The sequence below is a fragment of the Vanacampus margaritifer genome, chromosome 2 (assembly GCF_051991255.1).
Source record: "Vanacampus margaritifer isolate UIUO_Vmar chromosome 2, RoL_Vmar_1.0, whole genome shotgun sequence".
Lineage (NCBI taxonomy): Eukaryota > Metazoa > Chordata > Actinopteri > Syngnathiformes > Syngnathidae > Vanacampus > Vanacampus margaritifer.
Genome location: NC_135433.1, coordinates 49,394,125 through 49,406,425, shown reverse-complemented (window position 1 = coordinate 49,406,425; position 12,301 = coordinate 49,394,125).

Below are 12,301 nucleotides of genomic sequence, written 5' to 3'. Positions count from 1 at the left end.
TGCCCTACCTCAAATTTCGTGGTGGCGGGGGCTGGACCGGGAGGGGGATGGGTGTGGATCTGGTTCCACATCTTATCCCTGAAGCGGGGGAGATGGTACTTAAGTCAGGCCAGACTCCTAAGTCTCAGGGCTCGAGGGCGGGCAGCAGGGGTCGGGCGCCGCATAGGCAGCCACTGTCTCAGAGTAGTGACAGGTCCAGATCACTGACCGGGAGGGTTGGATCAAAACGTGTCGATGAGCTCTGTGAGTCGCAGCCTGGTAGTGATCGGTGGTCAGGGCTGCAGGGTGAAAGTCCCCTTTCATGCGGCGCTGCCCGTTCTGAGTCTGCCACTGTTGATGCCACAACTGTTCCTATTGGCCTTATTCCCCAAGGGAATGAGGTTGCTCCGTCGAAGATGAATAGGAAGTGTAAACGGTAGTCTGGTGTCAGGATGATGGGTCAGCTGCTTGTTTTTTCTCCTTCCTAATGACGCTCTTCCTTGTCTCTATTAATGCTCGGAGCTTGAGGAGAGGGGTCAAGATGCATAGTGTGTTTCACAACACCACCTGGGACGTGCTGTGTATCCAGGAGACGTGGTGGGAGGCGGAGCATCTTCGTATGGTGGAGGCTGGAAGTGATTTGTACTGTGCTTTGGGCTCTGTAAACTCCCATGGTGTGGCTGTCCTAGTCAAGCCGGGTGTTTTCGGCGTGTCTTCTCTAGTGCACGCAGACCCACGTGGCCGCTTTATTGTGATTGATATTCAGTGTGGCTCCACTGAATTCCGCCTTATTAATATTTATGCGCCTAGTGAGGAGATGGAGAGGAAAACCTTCTTCAGTTCCGTTTTTCCTTATGTTACTGATTCCTCTATTTTGATCGGTGACTTTAATGTAGCTTTGTCAAAAATCGATCTCGGTCCGAACAACACATTTAGGAATGATGTTAGTAGAGGTTATTTAATTGAGGCTGCAGTGGCTGCTGATCTGTCTGAAGTCTGGAGAGGTCTCAACCCCCTAAAAAGTGACTATTCCCGGCGTCAGGTGGTGTGTGTGTGTTGCGTTTGTTGGATGGAGATTAAACTGTTTGCTGTTGCTGTAAATTTACCTGTACCTGTGTCTGTTGGATTTTTGTTTGCTTTCACTCATGGATCGTTCTAGAAAATTTTCACAAGTCTGGAATCATTTTGATCAAAGAAAGTATCCACACCTTTATCAACTGGCTCTTAAATATTTGTGGACGCCAGCTTCCTCTGTTCCCTGTGAATGAGTGTTCTCTAAGGCAGGGGAACTGGTGTCCAAGAGGAGAAATCGCCTTGGAGCAATCACACTTCAAAAACTTTTGTTTTTCAATAAAAATGTATGACCGAATCTGTTTTTAGTGTGTTATTACATATGGTTTAAAACGTTTAACAAAATCCCATACAGAAGTTAAACATTTTAACTTTTATAATTTATTTTATTTATTATATTAATATTATTTTATTACATACAAATTTGCTATATTTTACAAGCCAACTCATATGAGCATCTAATAAACAACTTAACTCAGCAAGCAAATGGACCAACTGAAATTATACAAAGATGAGATCATATTTTAAGTAAAAGACTAGCAAGTGAATAAATAAAATTTATTAAATTTATTTTACAAATATAAATTCATAAGCTAATATTAAGGTTTACAGCATGCACGTTTTACCATCTTATTTTCATTTTGTTTATCTGCAATGATTTTAGATCTACAGCAGAGGTCACTATTGAGTGACCAACACAGTGTCAATACAGTGTCAATACAGTTTGTGTAATGTGTCAATACACTCCTTGAGGTATCATCGTCCCATCACTAGGCCCTATTTCCTTGGCAGCGGTCTTTGCAGCAATTAGGGGTCTCAATGCATGTAGGAGTCCAGGAGAGGATGGATTGAGTGCTGAGTTTTATTGTGTCTTTGCTCACAGGTTAGCCCCGACTCTCCATACTCTTTTTCGCGATATTGAGAGAGAGAGGGTCTGGTTTCGGACTCTTTCTCTCTGTGTTGGAGAGGCTAGGTTTGGACTGTATAGGTGCGATTCAAATAGAGTATCTCTTTTCGCCCTCGGGGTGTCGGTCAGAACACAAAGCAGTGGAGCGAAGATGTGGATTGACAGCTTTAATCCAGGAACATCAGCAAGAGGTGGTTACAGTAGTTGCACTTTAGTGTACAGGCATACAGGTATGGGCTGCTATGATGCAGGCACTGTGGCTAACTATGGATGCTTGTAATCCTGAATGGTGTATGCATGTTCTGATCATCTATGTGTGTGTGAATGTATGTATGGTTCAATGTGTGGTTCTGCAATAAACAGAAAAACAACACAGCGTATGAGTGTAAATACTTGACTCCTAATAAACACAAATACAGTATTGCATTACTTAACAGCACACATTGATTGGCTAAATAACTGGGCTGCAACATTACTAATTTTACATGAACAAGTACTATGTTAGCTGTGCCCATGAATGGCTATGAACACACACAAAGTTAACATACTTAACATGAGCTAATTACTCAAAAGTATGACGCACGTAACGAATCACTAAACATTATTGTGGCCGACTACGGCCGTGGACGTCGCGTAATGGCGCCGTGCAGTGAGAGCATAATGTCCCAAACTGACGGCAGACATTACGTGCAAAGTGAGACAAAACGTGCAAATAAGCGCACAAAACTTTCGTGAACTTCTCTACTAATGTCTAACACAGAGAATAGAACACATTTATGTAGTTAAATGGTGTTTAAGACACTTCATTAGTTACATAGCGTACTTCAAAGACGTACTCAACGAGCTGACAATCAAATCGGTGTCGGAGCTTAATAAGGCACACAAGACACACGGTAGTACGACAAATAAACACGGTACACATAAACTAAAACACTACTTAGTGTACGTACTCACTTTTGGTCAAAGACGCACACGATCACCACAGCTCGCAACAGATTCTGTCATGGCGGCGTCCAACTGCACAATAACTGCTGCACAACAAGTAATGGACCCAGAATTCAATGCGCGAATCACAGAAGTAAATATAATGACGTCACTCTATTCTTAACGTAGAATATGAAAAATATACGAATATAATAATGATGACTATTAATATTTGGAACCTTTTTAACACTCTGAGTATTGTGACTCTGATTTTTAAGAAGGGTGATAAGCGGTGCCTGGCCAATTACAGACCAATAAGTCTTTTTAACACGGATTATAAAATATTGGCAAAAGTATTGGCGCATAGGTTAAAAGGTGTGATAGGTGAAGTGGTTGCCGGTACACAGGCGTATTGTGTCCCGGGGCGGGACATTTCTGACACAATACTCTCCTTAAAGTGTTTGTTGAAGGAAATGCATGTCTCTGGTGGGATTCATGTTTCAGTCGATTTGAGTAAAGCATTTGATAGGGTCGAGCATTGCTTTCTTTACCGTGTTTTGGAGAAATTTGGCTTTAAAAATGGCTTTGTGAACTGGATTAAGCTTTTGTATTCAAGTGCGGTTAGCCGTGTAAAGTGTAATGGACTCCTGTCGGATAGCTTCCCTTTGTGGAGGTCGGTAAGGCAGGGGTGTCCTTTGAGTGCACTCCTCTATAGTATAGTGGCCAAGCCTTTGGCCGCTATGCTCAAGAGGGATGGAGCTGTGCATGGAATCGTGAGTCCATCTGGTAGGGAATATAAGATTTTTCAATATGCGGATGATACCAATTTGGTTTTACGCGATGTGAGGAGCCTCAATGTTGCTCTCCACATCCTAAATGTCTATTGCCTTGCCTCAGGAGCAAAGATAAATTTTGATAAGACGTCTGTGTCCTACTGCGGAGGCATTGTGGCCCAACCGAATGTTTGGGGTGTCAGGGATGCAGGGGATTCTTACAGGGCTCTTGGTGTGCCCTTGGGTAGTGAAGGAATATTTTGATTACTATATTAAGTGTAATCTTTGCGTGTCCAAATAATTGTATTCAGGATCTGATGAAGAAGTTTTCTTGCAAGAATTTATTTAGAAGCTTCTAAAGACACAGTCAGGACACACACATCTGAATGCAATGTGGAGCCCCCAAGTGTGTGACAATTTACAGAACATCGACTCATTTATACTCAAAAGATAAAAGGTTCCTCTTCCCCTCCTAAGTTGATTAAAGGACAGACATGTCGACTCCTAGTGAACAAATGTGTGATGTTATTAGTAAGCAGACGTTTACATACAGACATGTTGATTCCAGGTTAAACAAAGGTGTAATGTTATTAGTAAAGACATTTACATACAGTTCCCCTTCTTGACTGGGGGAACAAATGCAATCAGGATCTGACCCCAGACTTTTAGTCTCTAATGACAAAAGGCTGTGATAACATCATGCACATTCCTATCTTCAATAGCTTTGAGGGTGAGAGGATAAAATAAAATTCACAAAATCATTATTCCACTGTATTCTATTAAACACTCATGATTATATCACATCTATATGCTTTATAAGTAAATCCAAAAACAGTAAAATTATAAATTGAAAATATTAAATGTCTTCAGTCCTACCATTGAACTTCTATAAATTCAAAAACCGGACATTTAATCCCACAATAGTCTAGAGAGAAAGTCCAGCGCGAATCTTGATCGTCGCAAAATGAAGCAATGTTTATGTGTGGAGTTTAGAAATAAGAATAGCAGGTGAGAGAGAGAGAGAGAGAGAGAGAAAGATAGATAGAGGGGCTTAGCAGTCAAAATTCAGTTTGATTCATTAAAAAATTTGGTGGAAGGGGCATAATAAATGTGAGGCATAACACTATGTGATGTGGTTAAGTGTCACGACGCAATAGCAGATGTGTCCGTCCCTCGAAGCCATCTCGTGATGAAGGTCTTTGTTGAATGAAAAGTGTGTTCGACAGTTGGTCAATTTTTTTTAAAAAGAGGCGTTTGTCAGCCTCTTTCTGAACCTGGCTCACTGCCAGAGATCGCAGGAAAGGTCACGGGACTTCATTCCCAGTGTGACTCAATCTGTGCCCAGGGAAAAGGCACTCCAATGAATCTTCTTTCAGCGACCTCCTCCGTGTGCCCAGGGAAAAGGCACTCCAAACGGGTGTGGTGGGGATCCGTTAGATGGCTCCAATTGGTGTGGGCGCAGATCAGCAGCTTAGTCAACCCCCTCGGTCGGGGTCAATTGATGTGATTGATGAGCCTGGGACCTCATGTGGCTCCCACTATTATGATCAGCAAACCAGATTGACCATTTTTTCACCATAACTGAAAGCAAAATCATTATCATTTAGTCACTTATAACCTACAGTCTTCATTCTTTACTTTGAAAAGAGCACCTGGTAATTTCTAGCAAATGTTGATTGTTTCTATATCTTATGAAGTGTTCCTAGGAAACCCTTATGATGGTAGATAATGATTAATCAAATATTTTACCATGATAGTTACTGTTGTAGATTTAGCATAAATGTGCTCTTTGTCGTACATCAAATTTCTGTATTTTTAACGCTGGTTTCTTATTATAACAGTGTAAATCATTTAAAAACAACATCATCTTAACTCAGAACTATTCATGTCCGGCCGGGCCATGAACAGTCTGAGAAGAGATTTATACTTATACCTTAAATAAACACTGCAGTTCATTTTTAACAACTTGTCTCATGAAAAAATGTCACCTAGGTGTGTCAATGTTCCTTCCACACCTAAATGGCATATTCCATGGGCTCTAGAAATTATACTTTTCAATTGTTTCTGAGATGGAACATACTTACCGTATTTCTGCTATAAGGGTCGTCTTTTGTCATCTTTGTAGAACTTACTTTCCAACTCCCATCCTCTCCATTCTCTGCCTGTAAATTCCTCACACCAAACTTCATTCTCACATCAGACTTCCTTTTGATACACAGACAGACCAGTCATTCTCACATCAGACTTCCTTTTCAACCATACACAGACAGACCAGTCATTCCCCCATCTGATAAAGATCAATTTTGATCATTTCAGACCTGAATGTGAAAACTGCAGCCGCTTCCAAATTGCTGCTTCAAAGAGGAAAAAAAACCAGACACCTTGTGTCCTGTAGATTAGAAAAACAACCAAATTGTGACAATTTGGCCAACACCAGAACTACAAAAAGATCTCCAGCTGAGCTAGCCAGGAGCCATAAAAACAAAAGCCTTTGAGGCAAGAGTTTGTAATGTAAATTTGAATCCTGTTCAGGTAACTTAAAGTGAGAAAAACAAACAACTTAAGCAGATGTAAATTAAGATACTGCAGTGGAGGACTTTTAGGGTCAGGAGGAGAAGAAAATCTTTTTTTTTTTTTAAACAACCCCATTAATCTATTGCAGGTCACAAATCTTCCAAATATCTGCCATCTCAACTAGTAAGAGAAACGAGTTATAATCAGAAAAACAAAACAAAATCCCTACTTTAAACCAACCAAAAAGTATTCTTAAAATGCTAACTAACCTCACCTCTTCTACAGAGTAGTGGGGGCTTGTAAAAACACAGCAGGCAACTTTGCAGATCATGACCCAATTAAAAATCAGTGCTGCGACCTAAATCAAAAATTAAAAATTTAACCAGCAAATTCGCCGTAAGTGTTCCATATCTGAGTCCACTCTGAGAAGCCAAAGTTATAAAAGAGAAATGGGAAAAAAATAGAAGGCCAAATTCAACAAGCATCAAACAACGGAAAATATAGTATTTAAAGATTAAAATAAATTTTATACTACCCTAATTCACATAAGCTGTTCTCAATTTCCGAAACTGCGTTGCTATAGATCACATCTTCCCTTCTGACATAGCACAGAGTGCAAATGTCTACAAACATAATACAACATACGACCTCAGGCACCAAACTCAGATGATTCCAGAACTTTGAGTCCACAACCGGAGTTCATATTCCTTCCTGTCCTTGTAGATAGCAGTTTATGCAGGGCAAAGTTCAAAGCGGGCACTGGGCTTTGTGCACTGGAGTTCTCAGGAAAAGTTCATCATGGCAGAATCGATGATAATCCTGTCTGCTCAAAAAGTTGCTGGACATTATGCTCAAACAATGCATAAGAGTCATTGAACAGTCACAGGACGAGCGGATTTACAGTGTACCATCCTTTTCGCAGTCCGTGTGGTTACTTCCCCCCTGAAAGTGACCATTGTTCAGTTTGCCGTCCACTCTGAACATCAAGCAGAGCAGGAGAATGCTGTTTATTCCATTTCCAGCACTTTTTGGTTGAGTCACCCAAGTGAAACACCTTTCAGTCAAAGATTGAACCTGCTCGAATCACTACACCTCGTAACAGACAGAGGAAGATGAGATCATAGCAAGAGAACACTGCTTGTTGTCATAGCAAGAGAACACTGCTTGTTGTCATTCAATTTCCAAGAAAAAATAAAATAAAAAATTCCCCCAAAATATTTTGTTTTTCAAACCCCTAATTTATTCATCTATTTATTTTGTGGTTTTATTTGAATTTGATCACTACACTATAGCAAGTAGTAGTACTATATTTACGCATATGTCTACCATAGACATCTTCATTACGTGTTACCTCAAATTTAAGAAAATGTGACAGCTGTCAGTCACCCTGGCCACTTGGAGGAAAGTCCTCTCCAGACTTCTAGAATGGGACTCAGATAAGGACAAAGGTTAAATCATTTTCACACCTACAAATAAGTTATCAGAGATGCAGGGGAAATCAAAAAATCAAAAAATGGAAAGTCTATTTCAATTAAAATTTGGTTTTATTACTTATTCAACTATATTAAAATTTGGTTTTATTACTCATTCAACTATAAAAAACACAGATCTGATTTTAAAATAATATGGATAGTGGCCTGTAGTTATCATCTAGACCTCTATATCTTTCCTTTTAACAGGAACAACTTGATTAGCATTAGAAGACCCCTGCTGTTCACACACAACAGACTACAAGTCTCCCAAATGGAGACAATGAGAGAGAGGACTAAACTTATCACACCCCCCTCCCCACAGGAGACAAAAAGGAGAGAGAGAGAAGGGGGCGGAAGAAAAACTTATCATACACACGCCCCTGTCCTTTTTATCTAGTTTAATTTAATTTTAACAGACAACAGTACAAATCACCACCTTCTTAAAACAGCAGCTCACGGCCCCCATCCTCACAGACCTTTAGTCCCTAATCAAGCGTGGGGGGAAGGGCTTTAAAAATTGTCACAGACAAAGGCAGAATTCTCCCCTACTTTCAAAATATGCAGATTTCCTGCTTACCATTCTTTTTCACCCTTTTTTGTGGACAAAGAAACTGGACGCCATTCATATACCTCCTATCTTATCTTGCTCATTTTTGGAGACACAAAATACCTGCCTTCCAACAAACTCAGTCCTCCTTTCACTTAACTTCAGTTCCTCTCCATTGTCATAAAGGCATTGAGGAGAAAAAACACAAAACCAAGAAGAAATCAAATCCCCCCTTTAAACTCACAATTCACACATGCTTCACATATTCACAGTTTCAACTCACCAAACTAGACCCAGAACACACTCACACACAACACAAACTCCTCAACTTAATTCAGTGGCGTCTCAGTTGTTGAACCAATTCAAAAGACCATAATTCTCACCGCAACGTTGCTCATTTCTCCTCCAAAAAATAAAATAACCACAGACGAACACAAACATCTCCGAAGTGCGCACTCATTTGTAAAATACACCGTTACTTCGTCGAATAATAACATCACCACGTACGTATAGCTCAAATGTCGACTTATTCGCGCACAATCCATCGCAACGTTACGGCTGCGACACAGACACGTCGCGCACATTGTAAGACAAACAACGAAAAAAACGTGTGGCCACAACACGCCATGGAGCTTAACAAACAAACGCGTACACTCAACAATTCATTTCTAAGCCAAGAGCTCTCGCTTGTTTCAAATTTTCCCCGCGGGTCATCTTTCACAGTCAACACTTCATCCAATTTATGTTCCAATTTCTTAACAGATGCGGCTGCCCGCAGTTAACTCATCCTTAGCCTTAAAAACAGATTCGCGCGGTAGCGTCTTACCAAAAACTCATCTCCTGTGCATGGCAACTCGTACGCTAGCAGAGCCGCTAGCTTAGCATCAGCCTCCTCATTCTCAAAATCACTTAACACCGTCATCCGCGCAACTTTCACAGAGCTATCCAACGCTAACATTCTAGCACAAACCAACATTTGGTCCACGACCCCACACCGTCTAACTTTTCTTCCATTCGAAGAAACTATAGATGTGTTTTTCACGGAGGTAATCAGCGTCTGGCGCTGTTTACACAATCAAATTCCACGAACACACCACATTTTACAACGGTGAGAACCAACCACTATCACAATTAGTGCGCATTCAAACATTTAAAAGAGTCTCATACTTCACAAAATCATTATTCCACTGTATTCTATTAAACACTCATGATTATATCACATCTATATGCTTTATAAGTAAATCCAAAAACAGTAAAATTATAAATTGAAAATATTAAATGTCTTCAGTAGGGATGTGGTGACCTGTCGTGATTGTTTGTGGTCTGGCCTGTATAGTAGTGTGTGTACCCGAATGAATCTATCTATGGAAAATGCGTGGGCTTCACTTGAAAGGTAGGGTGTTGGTGGTAAATGCACTGTGTTTGTCTAAGCTTGTTCATGCTCTTGCTGTGTATGACTTGCCGGGGGTGTTTGCAAATAAGTTTAGCTATGCTGTCAGTAAATTTATCTGGCAGCGAGAGAGAGTGCACCTGCGGCACATAATGTTTTGGTTGGTCAGTATGATCGGCGAGGGCTTAAACTGATTGACTTGGTGGTTAGGAAGCATGCTCTGCATCTCAAATTGATTAAAAAGTTCCTCGACACCAGATTCGATGCGGCGTGGAAGGACTTTTTTGCATTGCATGTTGAAAAGTTGGGTGAGTATGGTGTTTATAATTTGTGTATGCTTCCCCAGCGGACTGCCCTGGATCTGGTCCCGCCTTTTGAGAGGGAAGTGTTTGAGGCGTGGGCTAGACTGCGGCCGTTTGTAGTGGCGGCCCCTTGCTCCTTGTGTCAGCTAGGGCAAATGCCTTTACATTTTAATCCTGACATGCTCTCTGAACCTCCTGGGAGGAGGGAGAGCATGTTCAGCGGGTCTTTTGAAAGGGCAGGTATAAAAGAGGGTGGGGTCGATATGGAGTCTATCAGGGGTAAGTTGAGTGGGGCGGGTCTTAGGTTTAGGAGGACCGAGGTGGTGAGGAAGGTGAGTGATATACGGGTTTGTATCTTGAGAAGGTGGGGCACACTCTATGAGAGTGTACCGCCAGTTCAGGATGCATATGAGGGAGGGATTGGCGGTGAGTCACCCCTAAATTTCGTTTGTGTTAAGGGGGAGGGGTTGATGGGAGTGGCAGGGACACCGACTCGTGCTCTATATCGTTTGCTGTTGACCCAGGTAGTTAGGCGCCCCACTGCTGAACATAGGTGGTCACAAGTTCTCCCTGAGCAAGATACTGCGTCCATTTGGGCTAACGTTTATAATTGGTATACCCCACCCCAGGTTAGTTATTTTGCTTTTAAATTGCGACATCGACTCGTTTTTACATGCTGTATGTTGCACAGTATTCAGCCCGACAGGTTTAGTCGAGACTGTACAGTGTGCGGAGGAGTTTCAGAAGATCTGCTCCACCTCATGTTCCGGTATCCGGTGGTGCGGTGCTTCTGGACCAGGCTGCAGTACCTCCTCGTCAGGAGATTGGGTGTGAGACTCCCACCGCCAGCGGTTGATGTGGAGGACATGGACGAGCCCTGGTTTCTGCTTTTCGGGCCCATCTGTCGGGATGTCCAGAGAGCTGATTCGGCCGGTGGAATCAACTGGGAGGCTCTTCATCTGTGCCTGTCCTTCGGGAGATATGCTGTGTACCTGGTGCGAAACATACACCTCTATGACGCCAGGACTGCTGACCATTGGGCTGTCTTTGTGAGACTTTTGGCAGCCCATATCCGCCATCTCCATGCTGTCAGAGAGCACGAGTTCGTGAACACTTTTATTCAACGTAATGACTTATTTTTTTGGGATACATCTGGACTCCCCCAGCTGAAAATTTGAGGAATTCCCGCCCTCTGGTGGTTTGCCCCCAAACCTCGGCGAATTTCCCCTGTCATTATTATGACATTGGCTTTGGTTACTTTGATGTTTTTTATTTGTGCCTAGTTGTTAGTGGTATGTTTTTCGTGGGTTTGTAAATTAGTGTGTATTTCTGTGCTGTATTTTGATAATAAAAAAGAAAAAGAAAAAAGAAAGCCCGATCTCGTCTGATCTCGGAAGCTAAGCAGGGTCGGGCCTGGTTATTACTTGGATGGGAGACCGCCTGGGAATACCAGGTGCTTTAAGCATTTTTTTGCACCTCCATCGCAAAAGTAAACTTTCACAAAAGACCTCAAGTACACTTGCTACTTGCTAGCAGACAGACGCACGTTAAAACTGACAGGATGAGAGCTCAAAATGCTGTCAAAAAGGTTTTTCCGCCCCAATTTGGGACAAGTGTAACCTTTAAAGGAGTTGAAGACATTTAACATTTTCTATGCATATTTTTTACTGACATTTTTGACCGAGACTCAGGGTGGTTTTATTTGCATAAACTTCCGGTCCATACTCAAAGCCTCTCGCTAAGCGAACAAGTCACGGCCGCAATGCTCGTCATGGCTGAAGCGCTGCCACCATACGGCGGAGGATGAAAAATCTTTTAAATGAATGGATGCGGACTAATTGTGATAAAGGTTGGTTCCCACCGTTAAAATCTGAGACATGTCTGATTGCATTAAGGAAGTCTGTAGAGCTTGATTGTGTAAACAGCGCCAGACGCTGATTACCTCCGTGAAAAACACATCTATAGTTTCTTCGAATGGAAGAAAAGTTAGACGGTGTGGGGTCGTGGACCAAATGTTGGTTTGTGCTAGAATGTTAGCGTTCGGTAGCTCTGTGAAAGTTGCGCGGATGGCGGTGTTAAGTGATTTTGAGAAACAAGGAGGCTGATGCTAAGCTAGCGGCTCTTCCAGCGTACGAGTTGCCATGCACAGGAGATGAGTTTTTTGGTAAGATGCTACCGCGCGAATCTGTTTTTAAGGCTGAGGATGAGTTAGCTGTGGGCAGCCGCATCTGTTTAGAAATTGGAACATAAATTGGATGAAGTGTTGGCTGTGAAAGATGACCCGCGGGGAAAATTTGAACCAAGCGAGAGCTCTTGGTTTAGAAATTAATTGTTGAGTGTTGAAGGAATATTAAAATTACTATATTTTGTGTAATCTTTGCGTGTCCAAATAATTGTATTCAGGATCTGATGAAGAAGTTTT